Source organism: Macaca nemestrina, chromosome 4 (genome assembly GCF_043159975.1).
Source record: "Macaca nemestrina isolate mMacNem1 chromosome 4, mMacNem.hap1, whole genome shotgun sequence".
Classification (NCBI taxonomy): Eukaryota; Metazoa; Chordata; class Mammalia; order Primates; family Cercopithecidae; genus Macaca; species Macaca nemestrina.
The window spans coordinates 81,140,980-81,157,764 of record NC_092128.1 but is presented as its reverse complement, the minus strand read 5'-3'; the positions used below and the strand labels follow the sequence as shown (position 1 = coordinate 81,157,764).

The window sequence follows — 16,785 nt, the reverse complement described above, 5'->3', positions numbered from 1 at the left end:
GTTAAGGGAGGTAAAGATGAGATAGCAGGTATAGAAGTTTTCTTTTGAGGGCACAACATGATTACAGTGGGTTAAGGGGAGATAAAGATGAAGAGATATCAGGTACAGAAATTTTCATTTGAACCTGGGCATGGTGGTTCACGCCTGTAATCCCAGCACTTTGGGAGGCCGAGGCAGGCAGATTGCTTGAGCTCAGGAGTTTGAGACCAACCAGGGCAACATGGCAAAACCCTGTCTCTACCAAAAATACAAAAAATTAGCCAGGCATGTTTGCATTCACCTGTGGCCCCAGCTACTCAGGAGGCTGACATAGGAGGATTGATGAGTCTGGGAAGTGAGCTGAGACTGCAACACTGTACTCCAACCTGGGTTACAAAGTGAGATCCCATCTCAGAAAAAGTAAAAATATATATATCTATATATCTATATATCTATATATATCTTTTGAGAAAATTTTTTGTAAATAGGAATAAAAATTGGGTGATTAAGGGAAACTATCATTAAGATGGGCGATTATACACCAGACTTGTATTACGACTGGTGTGATATAGATGAATGGAGGGGCCTACTGTTGGAGGGGCCATCCTCAAATAAGGAAAGGGAAGGAGAAGAGAAAACTCATCAACTGTAGGGAAGTAAAACATGTAGGCTGTAGGTTACGTATGATGATGGTAATATGATGATAATTCCCCTTTAGTTGCCTCAGTTTTTTCAGTGAAATTGGAAACAAGATCATCTGCTGAGAAGGAATTAGGGAGGAGAGTTTGGAGTTTTGTGGAGAGTGGAGAATACGTGAAATAGTTGTCTTGGAGAGTAGAATACTGAATTTACAGCAAATACATAGTGGGTTGCTGGCATATATGGACTAAAATGCAATTTATGCTATTAATTCTGGTAGTTTTTCTCCACTTATGCTCAGTTTGTTGGATATAGGTGTAGAATTGGAGTAAAGTTGCTTTTAGCCAGAATTAGGACTTTTCTAGATAAATAAGATAGAAGGAAAGCGATAAAGTGAAAGAGAAGTTTTATGAAGGGTGAACTGTTGTGATATTTCATGAAATCTACACTGGGTAAGAAGGGAAAGAAGAGGAGACCAGGGGAATTATGGGCAGTAAAAAGTGATGTGGTAGGCATAATAATGCCCTCCCAAAGACACCCAACTCCTAATCTCCAGAACTGTGAATATGTTATGTGGCAAAGGCACCTTGCAGGTATGGTTAAGGTTACAGACTTTGGGATGGGGAGATTTTCCTGACTTACCTGGGTGGGTACAGTCTAATCATATGAGCCTCTCGAAGTGGAGAACCTTCTCTAGAAGGAAGCAGAGGAGAGATGAGGCAGAAGGGAGGTCAGAGAGATTTGAAGCAGACAAGGGCTTGACCTGTAATTGCTTTGAAGATTAGAAAGTAGACTACAAGTCAGTGAATATGGGTGGATTTCAAAAGCCGGGAGCAACCTCTGATAACAGCCAGCAGGAAATTGAGACCCAAGTCTTAGAACTACATTTTGAATTTTTGGAACTGAATTCTGCCAGCAACCTAAATGAGCTTGGAAGTGGAATCATCCCCACAGCCTTCAGGAAAGCAAGTACCTTGATTTGGGTCTTATGAGACTCCAAGCAGAGAACCAGTTGAGCCATACTGTGTCTGGATTTCTGACCTACAGAAAGTATAAGATAACAAATGGATGTTATTTTAACTCCAAAGTTTGTGGTAACTTATTATAGCAGCAATAGGAAACTAATACAAATAAGAATTGTCATATGATTGGAAGTACTATTGGGGATAAAGATGGATGTGAGGGTACTAAAGTAAAAAAAAAAACTGGAAAGTTAGGAAGTTTTAGTGAGGAAATGGGATGCTAGAAATATAAATTTTGTGGGTGGTACATGTATTAGTGAAAAATATTAGCTGAGACGGGTTAGAATATTGGAGTGCTAGAAGTGAATAGATAATCTTATATGAATGATGACAAGCAGAGTAAGATAGTAATCTAGGTGCTAAAATGGTCACAAATGAGCATTTGTGACCAGGAACACAACAAGGGAGGCTAGTAGTGTGTGCGAGTGTTTGTGGGGTGCAGGGTTGGTGGAATGCCCTGCAAGGAAGCCCAAACTTTTATGAATAAAATGCCAATTACTGGGAAAAAAGCAACAAGCAGTACACTTGCAGGAGGACACATCTGGATGGCATAGCATGGAAATATGGGAGGAAGAAAAAGAGTCACAATTCAGGGCAAGGCTAAAAGGCAAATAAAGTTTTCATAGATAGGTTTCAGTTATGAGTGTGAGGTGAAGCTTAGAGAAGAGATTTAGAGTGCAGTGTAGCCCAGTGAAAGGTAAATAAAGTTTTCATAGATAGATTTCAGTTATGAGTGTGAAGTGAAGCTTAGAGAAGAGATTTAGAATACAGTGTAGCCCAGTGGTAGAGTTTGGAAGGAAGGGAAAGGCAGAAATTGGGTCAGTTTAGAGAATGTGCAGATATGATTGTGAATGAAGGATGATCTGAGAGATTTGGACTTCTTATGACTGAATCAAATAAAGAAGTAAGGCTTGATTAGATGCAAGCTTTGATAGTCCTTTTGAAAAAGTTGGGCAAGCATTCTAATTATATTCTTTTTCTTAAGATTAGTCTTTTAGGCAGTGAACTCATGTATGTTGTTAGTGGGAATGTAAATTAGTTAAGCCATTATGGAAAACAGTATGGAGGTTCCTAAGAAAATTAAAAATAGAACTTCTGTATGATCCAGCAATCCCAGTTTTGGGTATATATCCAAAGGAAATGCAATCAGTATTTTGAAGAGATAATCTGCATTCCTATGCTCATTGTAGCATTATTCACAATGGCCAAGATATGGAATCAGCCTAGGTGTTATTGACAAATGAATGCATGAAGAAAGTATTTAACACACACACAATGAAATGTTATTCAGCCTTAAAAAGAAGGAAATCTTTTCATTTATGACAACATGGATGGACCTGGAGAACATTATACTAAGTGAAATAAGCCAGACACCGAAAGACAAATACTAAATGATCTTACTTATATATAGAATCTAAAAAAGTTGAACTTATAGAAACAGAGAGTAGAATGGTGTTTACCAAAGACTGGGGAGAGGGGTTGTTGGAGGCGCCCCTTTGTAAAATGGAACAAAGTTTCAGTTAGAAATGATGAATAGATTCTGGAGATAAAATGTACAGCACAGTGATCACAGTTATTCGTAATGTGTTGCACACTTGAAATGTATTGAGAGTAGATCTTAAATGTTCTTACCACAAAAAAATGTTAAGTGTGTGAAGGAGATAATGTATATGTTAATTAACTTGATTTAATCATTCATAATGTATACATATATTAAAATCATGTTATACACCATAAATATATACATTTTTTATTAGTCAATTACCTTAATAAAGCTAAGAAAAAAAAATTTGTTTTTTAGGCAATTTAGTGCTGAGTAGGGCTGCCATGCAATCTAGAGCAGTTCTGCCTTATAATAGCATGTGTGACTACTTATATTTGGTGTCCCTACTTAGAGATGGCAGCAGGCAGTTATACTGTTGTAAAGACCTTGGGAAGTCAACATCAGATACACCACGTGACTTAATGTAAGCATGGGAAATTAGATTGCCTTACACTCCCTTGACTTTTTGACTAATCAAGAATGAAATTCTTGCTTTGTAATTCTGTACACAAAATGATAAAATAATATTTTAAAATGTACATATCTATTTTTATAAACTGCTGTGGGTTTTAAATGCAAAGGAGATCTGTCCTGCCACTTACAGCCATCTTTCATTACATCAGTACTTTCATCCTTTATTGACTTTCTGAAGAAGCAAGCTAAAATAGATTAATCACATATGCTTTCTGTCCAAAGGAGAAAGTGTTTTTTCTTTAATTTAAGGAAAGCTATTTTCTAAATTTTATTTCCCCTTAGTAGTGAAGAAGCTCAGAGGGGAAGAACATAATTTAATATTAGTAGATGTTAATTCTTTAAATAGAGTGCTTAAAAGTTTGTAGGAGCTTATTTGATTTGTAACTTCCAAAGACTGTCTCTCTCCTAGAATGTTATACCCTCTGTTAAAATGGTGATGAATAACTCTATAAAAGTGTAGTTGGGGATAAAGAAGAGACAAAATTCATATTCATCAGCAAATCCTTGTTCTGAAATCACCATATTGATTACTTAAAAAAGTGAATAGTGATATAACTGGTATATAACTTAAATAGTACAGAATCTTATAGATGATGACACTAGGATGATGTGGTTTTAAAGATGTATGATTTGGAAAGAAATAAAGTAATAGAAGATTAGATATTAGCATGTAATGTACTGTTTTTACTCTACAAATCCATGTTAGTGTTAATACAGAGTATTCAGAAAAATATAATTTGTGAACAAAACTAAGCTGAGTTGTTTAGAGAAAGTCCGGGCTGTGAATAAAATATGTCCTATCATCTGGCCATGACACATCAAAGTGGTCACATCATGGGAGAGTCTGTTGCTCTCAAGGAGTGTAGATGGTCCCTAATGTGGTGGAGAAGCTGAGTACTTCAGGACTACCATCAAGAAAGACTGTCTTTCATCTGGTGAGGAAAGTGCTTCTCATTTCTGTGTTGCACTAGGATGAGGTAATAGTCATTTACTGCCCCAGAAATAACCCCATGCAATTACTTTACTTCTTAAATGATGTATCTGGCTTACTACTATTACTCATTTCATTTAGAATCATAAGTTCAGGCCCATTAATAATAAATTCTTATTAACCTTTTCTAAAGGACAAGAGTAAAACTCTCCTGACAGCTGGATTGATTTCCATACTTGAATATCTTTCCATTGATCAACCTCTTCAGAGAGCCTTTCAAGTAAAGACCAAGTGTTTTGATTCTATTTCCTTTTGTTTCAACATTTAACCTCTAACATTCTTTCAGTTTTATTAGGATTAAGTATATTATCCAACATAGATGTATAATCTTTTTAAATTCATAATATCATGGACAGATATTTCTAAAGAACAATGTACAAAGATGTATGCAATAAATATTTTATGTTGAATTTTCAGAGATAATATATTTTATTTATTTATGTTTTAGGAGAAAAGAGATTTTGAGAGAGAGAGATACATGGAGAGAGCATCCTTTATTTAATTATAATTTTTCATGTCTCAGGTTCCCTCTCTTCTAAAGTATAAACTAAGTTTCTGGTCTATAGAGCTTATTCCTTATCTTTTTACTTCCTTAGAGGTTGAGCAGCTCAACCATGATAGGCTGGAGCTAAATCAGTACAAGCATCTACCTCACCTACATTGTGCTTGTGGGTCTATCTTTGGATAACTAGTTATCTGACTGTGAATGATTTCTAAGCCTCTTGGAGGAAAGAGTCAAATGTACAGTAAGTAGACTGGATGAGCTGAAACATCCTGCTTCAACTGGTGATGTGGTAAATTGTTTTTCTGCTTCAATTCAACTAAGATTTTTTTCTGGAGCCGGTAATGGGACTGTAAAGATGCCAGATTTTCTGTGCCACCCTTATCATATTTTCTCAGGAAAAATGCACACTGCCACTTAGTTCTTATTAATAGCCCAATTACAAGCCTGCAGTCAAGACGATCTGTATGTCTATTTATGTGGTGCCCATCATGCTTTTGAGCAGCTCAGACAAGTAAAGAAGGCAAAATTTTGGAAGTTATTTAATAAGGTACAAATTCAATCTATTTCTGCTTCTGAGTAATAGTTTAGTAGAAAGGGCTACTAGAGTCATTCTTTTTAAGAATAAAACTTGGATCTCATTTGTTTATATTTTAAAAACCTGAAATAAGTCTTTCTGAAGGTGACAAAGTAACATAATAGGGGGTTCTATGGAAGTACTGGCTTACAGACAAGGAACTTAACATTTTATGTATCAATTTACTAAGAATCATGCAAAAGCTTTAGCTCTCTTAGCAAGATTGAGATTAAAGAAATTTCCATGGCCTTCTAAACATTTTAATATTTTTTTCTGAAAGTGCAAAATGTGTTTTAATGTTTCACAGAACTCTGAGCGACAGAATTCTCAGTGTAGAGTGCTATAATAAATTGGATTACATATTAGAGGTGACTCAGCCTGTGGCTCTAGGAACAAGATCAAACTGGATGAGATGAAAGTCTGACTTGCCATAGCAAGTGTTTGTGGTTGTACTGTGCCCAAGCAACGAAGTACCTGCCTCACTGTGCTACAATAGCCTTATTTAAGTTGGTGTTATTCCGACTTGGACATGTTCATTATACCTTGGCATAGGTAATTTTCAATAATGAAAATCACTTCATAATTCCAGTATTTTTTCCAGGATAGGTACTAAAGAATCTTAAATAATTTTTGCCAAATACTGTAAGAATATCAGTGATGCCTCTCACCACCATGTAAAAAATTCTCTCACATTATCAAGGTTGATATAAATTCATTCATCAAGTATTTATTGAGTATTCACTGAGTGCCAGACACTCTTCCAGGCATTGGGGATAAAATGAAGAGCAGAAATAAATCAGATCTCTCTCCTCCAGTACTTATAGTTCCTAAGGAAAGACAGGGACAACATGCCCAACCCATTAAATAAATAGCTAGAGTGACCGTACTTCCTTGTATAATTAATCTACAGATACCTCTTTTAGTTCCAAAAAATGTTCTGATTTAGACAATAGTTACCGTAAAAAATGATTTCATAAGTGTTATGAAGGTAAAAAGCAGAGTTAATGAGTGAGGGTCCCAGAGAGATCCTCGAGGTAACTCTTAAGAGTAATCTGGTCAAGAGGAGAAGGGGAAGGTTCTCGGAGTTAGGGAACTGCATGGTGTTGGAAACAGCAGACTTTAACAGGGTACCTCTAATGCCAACAGTGGAGACCCCAGGTAGTGGAGACATTTGTGTTTTTCCAAAGTTGTGTTGATACAATATCAGTGGATAACTTTAGATAAATTTTCATATGAACTAAAATATAATTTTAATTTTTTAATTGATAAAAGGGAGAAAGACATGTAGATAAGAAAGGCATAGGCACATAGCATCTAATTCCTCCCTCAGCTGCAAATTGAAATAAGAAGCAATATAATGCCACTAAGAGACTGGGTTTCAAATTCAGAAGACCTCAGTTTCAATTATAGTTCTACTATTGACCGCTTTCTCTGTGATCTTGGGTAAGTTGCTAAAACACCCTAAGCCTCAAATTTTTCTTTGGTGAAAAGGAGAATTAATGTATGTACAGTGTCCAGGAAAGTGCCTGCATATTGGAAACACTTAGTTAATATTAGTTGTTATTCTGTATGACTCAATCCCTTTACTTGGCTCCATCCTTAAACCGTATTTAAAGAAATAGGGTTTGGTAGCTAAAGTATAATTAAAAATACTTCAAATTCTTACCACATTCCTTGAAAATTGTCAACAAATATATTATTGTATTGATTTTGAGGATGCATTATTGTGATTTTGGGGGTCTGCCTTACCAAATTTCCACTAACTGGATAGCTTACAGCAATTGATTCTCTCAGTTATAGAGGCTAAACATCTGAAATTAAGGTGTCAGTAGAGCAGCACTCCATCTGAAGGGTCTAGAAGAGAATATATATATATATTTTTTTTGGTCTCTTCTAGCTTCTGGTGGCTTCGGGTATTCCTTGGCTTGTGGCTGAATTACTCCAGTCTCTGCCTGCATCTTCACATTGCCTTCTCCTGCGTGTTGTATAATTTCTTACTTCCTTTCTCTTATAAGGACACTTGTGATGGCATTTACAGCCCACCCAGATAATCCAAGATAGTCTTCTTATCTCAAGATCCTTAACTTAATTATATCTACAAAGACTCTTTTTCAAAATCAGGTAACAGTCACAGGGATTAGGACAGGGACATAGCTTTTGGAGAACACAATTCAGCCTGTTACAACTGTTAATGTAAAATATCTCCTACCTGTAACTACCAGTCTTTATACCCTATCCAATGATGCCCGTCATTCCTCAAAACTCTCTTTTACACTCTCAAATCCTAATTCTAGAAGCTTCCTTGATACCAATTCATGAGGATCTTTTCTGATTCTCTAGCCAATCTTTTCTTTGGTCTTTTTTGTTGTTCTTGTTTTATTTTCTCTTCACTCTTACACGGATTTTGCATGATAAAGTTAACCCAGAAGATGACCCCAAATGTAAGAATGTTTGCCTCTGAGAAGCCAGAGAAGGGATGAGGGCATATAAGTTATTAATATCTTAATACTTTTTTACTCTGCAACTCATTATAGTGATTTTCAGAGCTCTACATATAATTAAATAACTGACTTTTGCCCGAGAGGACTCAGATCTCCCTTAATGAAAGAAATTACTGTAGACTGAATGTTTGTGTACCCTCAAAATTCATATATTGAAATCCTGTTCCCCATTGTGATGGTATTTGTAGATAGTACTTTGGTGGGGGGGTGGATAAGTGACAAGGGTGGAGCCCTTATGATGAGATTAGTGTCCTTATAAGAAGATACAGAAGAGCACTTACCCTCACCCCTCCCTTGAGAAGATATAGCAAGAAGGTAAATATCTGCAAGTCAGGAAGCAGGTCGTCCTGACAAGAAACCAGGCCTTGATCTTGGACTTTCCAGCTTCCAGAACTGTAAGAATTAAGTGTTTGTTGTTTAAACTACCCAGTTTCTGGTATTTTTATTTCGGCAGCCTGAGCTAACTAAGACAGAAGTCTATGTGGATTATTTAGCAGCTCCTCTTTACTATCTCTGCTTTGAAAATGATGCCGGAGTCAGGCATGACTCAACAAATTGGGGGAATCATTTTCTTTCTATGTAAACAAAGGTTATCTGGAAGGACATTTGGAGAATCATTTTCTCTGTAGATAAGCAAAGATTAATAAAGTGTTCATAATGAACCCCAAGTTTTTCCCACCGAACACTATAAGGAGAAAGTCAGCAACAGATGGAGGTTTATTTCTGACAACATAGGTAACAGCATCAGGAAAAGTGCCAGTCAGAAGCATCACTAGAGAAGAAATAGTACTGGTAATTCCCAATACTGGTAATTCCCAGAGCATATGTTCTTACCTCTTCCCACAGACTGCCAAATTATTGAAATAATTGACGCAGGATTATTTTGCTCCTTAGGTTAGCTAAAATCCAAGTGCTTGTCTCACAAACAGGAAAAATTAGGCATGTGGACACTTTAAAGGGTGAGGGGGTGGACTTATTAGGTGAAAAGAAAACTTTCAGCAAAGCAAGAGGGGGTCCTGCCAATAGGCTTCCGCCTCGCAGATTGAATACCAGGCCACCACTCAGGAGCTGAAAGGACCAGGCTCCTCCCTGCTCCATAAGGCATGAATTCCTGGTGCCCATCCCATTCTCCCAGTGTGCTGGTTGACCCCAGTCCATTCTGGGCATGCCCAGACAAGACCCTGGGCAGGTTCTCTCATCTGCACAAAAGCATCTAATGTAAACACTTGTGGGGCAGGTCAGAGATTCTCGGGGGACCATCGTTTATCTGCCTTCTGCATCTATCATAATGATATATGAAATAATGATATAAACTTACATTGGCCAAACTTTTGGCTTAACATCTATTAGAAGAATTCTGAAACAACAAGATAGAAAAGGAGGGAAATATTAAAGAATGCTGCCTCTGGTCTAATTCTTGGTTTGGGGAGAAGACTTCTGTCCATCACTTCTGAGTAAGCAGAAAGTCAAACAAACAGCAACATTATGCCTGTGAAATACTTGTCAGTAAAAGTGAGGATAGTACTCAAGGTGGAGATAGAGTATTCTTTAAGTTAAAATTTATTACAAAAAAGCATGAAGAAACTTTAGAAAGCATTTGTTTTGTATAGTTAAAAATGAATTGAACATACAGATGCTCTAAAAGAAAATATAGTGAAGTCAGTGCTGGTTTGGTATCTTTGTACTGCAATAACCTGTGCAATTTATTTTTTAAATTTAATTTTTATTTTTTAAAGTTATGAATGTACTTTGTTTAAATAGTGAAATGGTCCTACAAGTTTTTGTCATAAAATATTGAAGTTCCTTTTCTCTTTTCTCATATTATATTCCCAACTTACATTTTTAAGTTGATTTATTTTCTGGCTTTTGCATCGACATCTCTAAGTAGTATTTTGACATTGCTATTTCTACTTTTTCATTTTCAGAAGTTATCTACTAATTTTTCATAGGGAGAATGAAGGGAATTTAGCTTTCTGTCCCTACAGTCCCGCTGTCCCCATAATACGCATGTGCAGTTCTTTCTCCATTTTCCAGTTTTGTTATAATTTTGGTTAGATCTGTTGATCGATATTAACAGAATCAACATTATCAATGTTTATTCTTTAATATCAAAGGTTTATTTTTCTATTTTTAATTATTAAAGGAATACAAGTTAAAACAAATAACATTCTCTAAAATATCCAATTACATGACAAAATGAGGAAGTGATTTGAAATAAAAGAGCTAATTTTCATCTATAACATAGATGTAAATTAACAGACATGATTACATTATTAAAACTGATAATTAGGGACATTTAGATTCAAGTAGTTTTAAAAATGTAAAGTAATAACTATTTCAAATAAATGAACACAATTTCTGAATAGCTAATGAAAAATAAACTAAAATTTTTAAAGTAGAAAATAAATATCAAGTAAACATTTTTTAAAAAGCAAAAAACAAGATGACAGTATTATACCAAGTTTGACAGCATTGATAATAAATGTGAATGGACTAAAATCCCATCATAAAAGTTTTTGAAAGTCTCAAATTTGATTAATCAGATAAAAGCATCACTGCCTAGTGTTTACAATGCTTTGACCATATTTAAAACAAAAGATATAGAATGTTTAAAAACAAGACAAGATAAATCAAACAAAAATATGGTTATACCATTAGTACCAGATAAATTAAAGACATTACCTGAAAAGAGGCAGAAGAGAAATAATAAAAATAAAATCAGAAAGTAACAAATTAAAACATAGGAACAAGAATAGAAATGTTCGATACTAGAGGTAGTTCTTTGAAAGAAAAAAATTCCCACTTTTCTAAAATTCTGCACTGATTAAACAAACAACCAAAATTCTGTTAGGAATAGTATACATGAATTATGAATAAGGAATGCAATACATTGGAATGGATAAGATTGTTCATTAAGTGCTTGTTTCAAAATGACTGTTGAAATAATAAAAACAATGGCTATAAAGAGCAATAACCATATACTAACAATTAATAGTATGGAAGATAATGGAAAAAGATCCAGTCAAGTAGCAAACTAAAAAACAAACTATCTAAAAATAAGAAATATATAGTCTAGACCAATATAGTGAAAACTAAAATACTTTACTTAAATATGTAAAATAAGACTTTTAATAGATTAGAAAATACATCAGCGGTTCCATGTTTGTACCAAACTTAGTTCACTTAAAATAGGAAAGCAAGATTTCAGTCAATTATGGAGAAAAAAATGTTAATAACAAAAATTTGAAAATTGGTTTATTTTATGAATTGGGAATTATGTTTCTGAAATGTATTTTTTCTTTGCTCCTATAGCTATGTCTGCATACAGGCTAAAGCATGAAATTTATTGTCCAGACATAGGAGAGTAGTATCAAAGATCATAAAATAAAAAAGGAAATATCACCTAGAGCAGTGCTTTTCCAACTTCAATGTGCCTTCATTTGACAATCTTGTTTAAATGCAGGCTCTGGCTCTGTAGGTCTGCGTGGGTTCTGAGACTCTGAATTTCTAAACCATGCCTCAGTGATGCTCATCTGCTTGGCTATGAACTACACCTTGAGCAGCAAGGCCCAGTGCCTTGGTTCTCTAAGCACAGTCCCCAGAACAGCAGCACCCATATCAATGTGGGTGCTTGTTAGTCATGCAGAGGCTCAGGCTCTGCTCCAGACATACTGGATTAGAAACTCTGGGGACTGGGGTCCAGTAATCTGTGCTTTAAGAAGCCCTCCAGATGATTCTGATATTCCCTGAGGCTGCAGAGCCATTGACCTGGAGCAACTCCTACCAGACATGAAGAGAAAATAGAAAGTCATTTTGTGGCTAAGTCTGTGTGCGTGTGTGTGTGTGTGTGCGTGTGTGTAAGACTTGAGCGTTTTACTTCTGTCAAAAGGTATGAGTCTCTGAAGGGGAGTGGGTAATTGCAGACTTATAGGAATACCATATGGGTTTGATAGAAAATTTTCAGTGAAAATCTATCACCTGTGCTTCTTAGAGAATTTCTAAACCCCTCCAGAGAAACCCAACACAGTGCAGGCTGGTAGATGGAAGTCTATGGATTGTTGGGACTGATTTAACACAATTTAATTCTGCTAGACTATGTAGATCTCATGGAATATTCTGAAGTTACCAATATGTATCCCTCTTCTCTCCCATGGAGGTCATGAAGGGAGCCAAGAAAGACAATTAGGGACTTGGGGTAGAAAATGTTGCTTCAGAGAGGAAAAAAGGGACCTTGTAGAAAAAAGGTAGCCCTCCTAAATTAAGATGAGAACCAGAGGGGCAGCCAAACTCAGTTTCTGTTGGGACTGTTACTACAGAGAGAGAGGCATTATCCCTTGAAGTGACTGAGCTCCCATGGAACCATAAAATACTTTGTAGACCTGATCAGTTATTCAAACATTTAGGGTCAGTCTCCAAGCTCAGAGATGGGGGCCGTGGATAGAGAAGGGCACAAGGAGATAGTTCTTGGTACTGGTTTCCTTTTCTAATTCCTTGAGGTTGAGGATACCGAAGCTTCTTTCTGCAAAATCGTTAACTTGGGAAAGGAAAAAGGTCTGGGAAGAAAACCAAAATGGAGAGAAATAGATGCATAGTGCATGAACTTAGAGTTGAGTGAATATTTACAAAAAAGAGATTGTTTCTTAAACAAAATGAGATGTAGTTACCTTTAATTGGCAGTTCATCTTTTTTCTCTTTTAGTAGATTTGTGGAATATAGAACAATAAAAAAACTACATTTATTTTTATATATGAGTTTAGAGTGTAAATTTCAACCCCAGTATTTTCATACAAAAAAGATCGTAATAATAAGTATGCATCAGTTCATGAAGAACAAAACATGTTTGGGGTTTATTTTTGCCGAGTTTTCCATATAAAATTGACATTTCAATTGTACAGTTTTTGGAACCATAATAAATTTATTTGAAAATTCACTGAGAAGAATAAATGGGGGAGAGAGAATACATAAAGTTTGGTCTCTGAGGTGTGCTATTGTAGGTAAATTTTAACTTCTAATTCTGTGTGGATCCTGGAGCCAGGTTGTTTGAGTTTGAGTCCCACACATGCTACTTTCTGTATCAGTTTCTACGTTACATAAATGGTGATAATAACAGTACCAAACATGAAGAATTGTGTTAAGTATTAAACGAGTTAATACAGTTACTACATTACTTGATACCGAGTAAGGGTTAAGTATTTGTTAGTTATTGCTATTTTTGTTCTGCTTTCCCCCAAAACTTTTAACAATAATTATTTTTATTTTCAGAAAAAAAAGTGTTATCAAAGCGAAGTGAGATGACCAGCAGAGATTTTGATTTAGCATGTGGATTTTAGATATTTATGCCTTGGATGTTCCTATAAAAGATAGTGATGAGTTTCTGTATTTTAATTTTTTTCTTGAAATAGAAGACTGTTGAGATTTGTGTTTCTTTTTCCTCATAAACTGTGTCTGACAATTTTGTGCATACGCCATTCTCAGAATCTCATTGGCATCTTCTGTTTCATTTTTGATGATCATTTGAAGGAAATTAATTGTTAAGGACTGTAGCTACAACTAGTTAATATGAATGAAACACCTGGCAGAAAACAATCTGAGCATTTCAGTGACTTTGAGGTGATTTGGTGGCTTACCTTTTCACTATCTTTCAATCATAATTAAAAATTAAAGCCTTTTGTAATTAAAAGAATGTGGCTTTGACTGTAGTTCCAATAATGCGTGGAGGTTAAAAAAAAAAAAGTGTAGTTGGCAATTTGAGATAGTATGGAGTTTGCATTTGTCATTCAAAACAGATAATCTTATGGACTCCTTCTCTTGTCAGGGACAGGAAATAGATTTTTGATGCTATCTAACATTGATTGAACTGCCACAGAACTGATGGGGCAAGATTTGAAGGGTACTGTTTTAAACAATCTTGAAGTATTCTTTTTATATGGTTTAATAATGCAAGAATAAGAAATAAAACAGTTATGAAAGGAGGGGTTTCATTGACTTCTTTAAAGGCAACTCTCACCTACTAAAACCACTGATTATTTAAGGTTATTTGGAAGCTTTTTTTTTTTTTTTTTTTTTTTCTGGAGGTGTGGTGAAGAGATAATGTGAAGATTGGAAGACCTGCTTTTTTTCCTCTCCCTGAGTCAATTTGCATCTAATCTGTGCAGTCCGTGGAACATGATGGCTTTATGCTGTTCTTATCTCCTTATTGATATTTTACTCATAATGAATCTAATAATAGTTTTAACTCAAGAAAAATAGACCATAGGAAAATAACAGTAATTCAGCCTTAGGGAAAAATTCTTTAAATTATTCAGATATAAAAATATTTATTTTAACATTGAAAGAATGAGAAAAGCGAATACAAAGAACTCTAATTGAAGTAATATTTCTAGATAACTTCCTATACAAATAGAAGAATAAATAAACTCCAGAATTCAATTGCTTTTGGCTTAGTGTTTAATGGAATCCTACAGTCTCTTTCCTTAAATAAGTGACCTGATTAGATTTCACATATAATTAAGTGGCAGCTTTAAGGACAGTGTTTCACAAATACAATTTTAGTACAAGAAATGTTCATCAAAAATAGCACCAAATTTTATTACTAAGAACATTTTTAACTTTTATAATTGTTCTTTTTTACATTCCTTAAGGACCATGGGATGAGGATCTGCTATTTTTGTTTATAGCAGAAATATTTTTATATTCATTCAAGAATATGTATATTACTCTGTCAAAAATAATTTCTTATCAGTAGAAAGAACAACTAAATTGATGTGCAATAAAAACCTACTAGTGTGGAATATAGTCATTATTTTTAGATTTCTGAAAGTGTTATTTTGAGTGCTTTTACTATGTAATATAAACTGTATAATTTTTTAAAAGACTTTATATAAAGCCCCGTGTTGCTTTCAATCTGTTTACCTGCCACTGTCAACCTTCAAAAACTTGTCCACAGGGGATGCCATAGCCCCAGGGGGCAGGTGGAGAAATCATGGTCAAATTAAAAACAACGTTCCCATTGTGTAATAATGCAGGGTCCTAAAACAAGTAGTGGCATCTTTATTAGAAAATTGGTATTTTTTTCATCATGGATTAGTTTTAATCTTTTACAAATATTTCACTTAAACACTATTTATCTTGATTACTGCCATTTTTGCTGCCCTCTTAAATTTTGTCCCTAAAAGAATGCCTCATCCACCTCACTCTAACCCAGGCCCTGCTACATATCCTTCTGAGGATGGTTTTATTTATTTTATGGTGTGAATGTAAGGCTATTCATTTTATTTTCTGTACTTCATTTTTATTTTGTAAAAATAAAAAACACAACACTTTTTCAGCATGAGCTTAAGAAATAAAAGTACAGATTTAAGAATAAGTTAAATATTGATTTTCTATTAATAAATGTTTTACAAAATGTTTGTGGGCATTCACCATCTGGCATTGGAGCTATGGTGATATCACTGATTACATGAAAACCAGAAGACCAATACCTGCTGAAGAAGCATTGGCATCTACTTCCAAAGTGAATGGTTTCTTTTAGGAGATGCCAAAAGCAATGATTTAACCCCAAGCAAGCAGCTGCAGAAAGTGTATCTACATGTTACTCTTTGAAGCATGCATTGTACTTAGACCTAATGAGTCTTCCTTTGAATTAATTTTGCTCTTTTTCAAATTCAAGTTTTCTTGTGCATATTTGAAAACAAAAGTGAAAACTGTTACTGTATTGGTCCTATTAGCAGAACTTCAGATATAGTTAAATGATGCCAATTTTATATCTATGTTTTTAGATACTTCAATGGAAAATTATTCAACTACCCTAATGAAACCTTCTTTTCCCTATTCAATGCATAGAGCCAAAATAAAGACTTTAGAAATATTGTTAAAGGAAAATATCTCATATTATTGTGAATGCTCTTAAAATCCATTTTAAAAAGTACTACATACATTAAAGGTTAAATAATTTTTTGGAGTAAAATTATAAATACCATGTTTGGAACACAACATCATGGTAAATGCAATGTTTCTTAATAAATTAGAAGCTTATGATGCGGCTATGTAACCTGAAATGGTGTAGTGCCACAGAATTCATAATTGCATTTGAATATTTGATATACAGTAAAATTCACCCGTTTTAATGTAGTTCTGAAAGTTTGGAGAAACTTACAGCCATGTAGCCATGAAGAATTTTTAATTGTCAATATAATAGCTGAAAATGAATAAATTGACTCTCTTTGATGCTTACAAAAGGAATACATGATTAACACATAAAGCATAGAAAACCCCAAGGAAAATATAAAAAATAACTCATAACTCTCTCTCTCTCTCTCTCTCTCTCTCTCTATATATATATATATATATATATATATCCCCAAGATATCCACTGTTAATAATTTGGTGTCTGTACCTACAAGTTTTTTTTATGTGCATTTTATAGTTTACCAAATAGTACTGTAATGCACCTGCTGTTCTATGGGGTTTTCACAAGAGGCTTTTTTTTTTCCAACTTTTATATTTAGGGGGTACATGTATAGGTTTGTTATAAGGGTATATCACATGATGCTGAGGT

The 16,785-nt window shown here is 34.7% G+C and overlaps 1 long non-coding RNA gene across 3 annotated transcripts in view; it reads left to right on the top strand.

The window, feature by feature from the left end:
* Positions 1-16,785, top strand: part of LOC105475586 (uncharacterized) — a 161,127-nt gene that overhangs the window by 26,560 nt on the left and 117,782 nt on the right. The window lies entirely within an intron of this gene.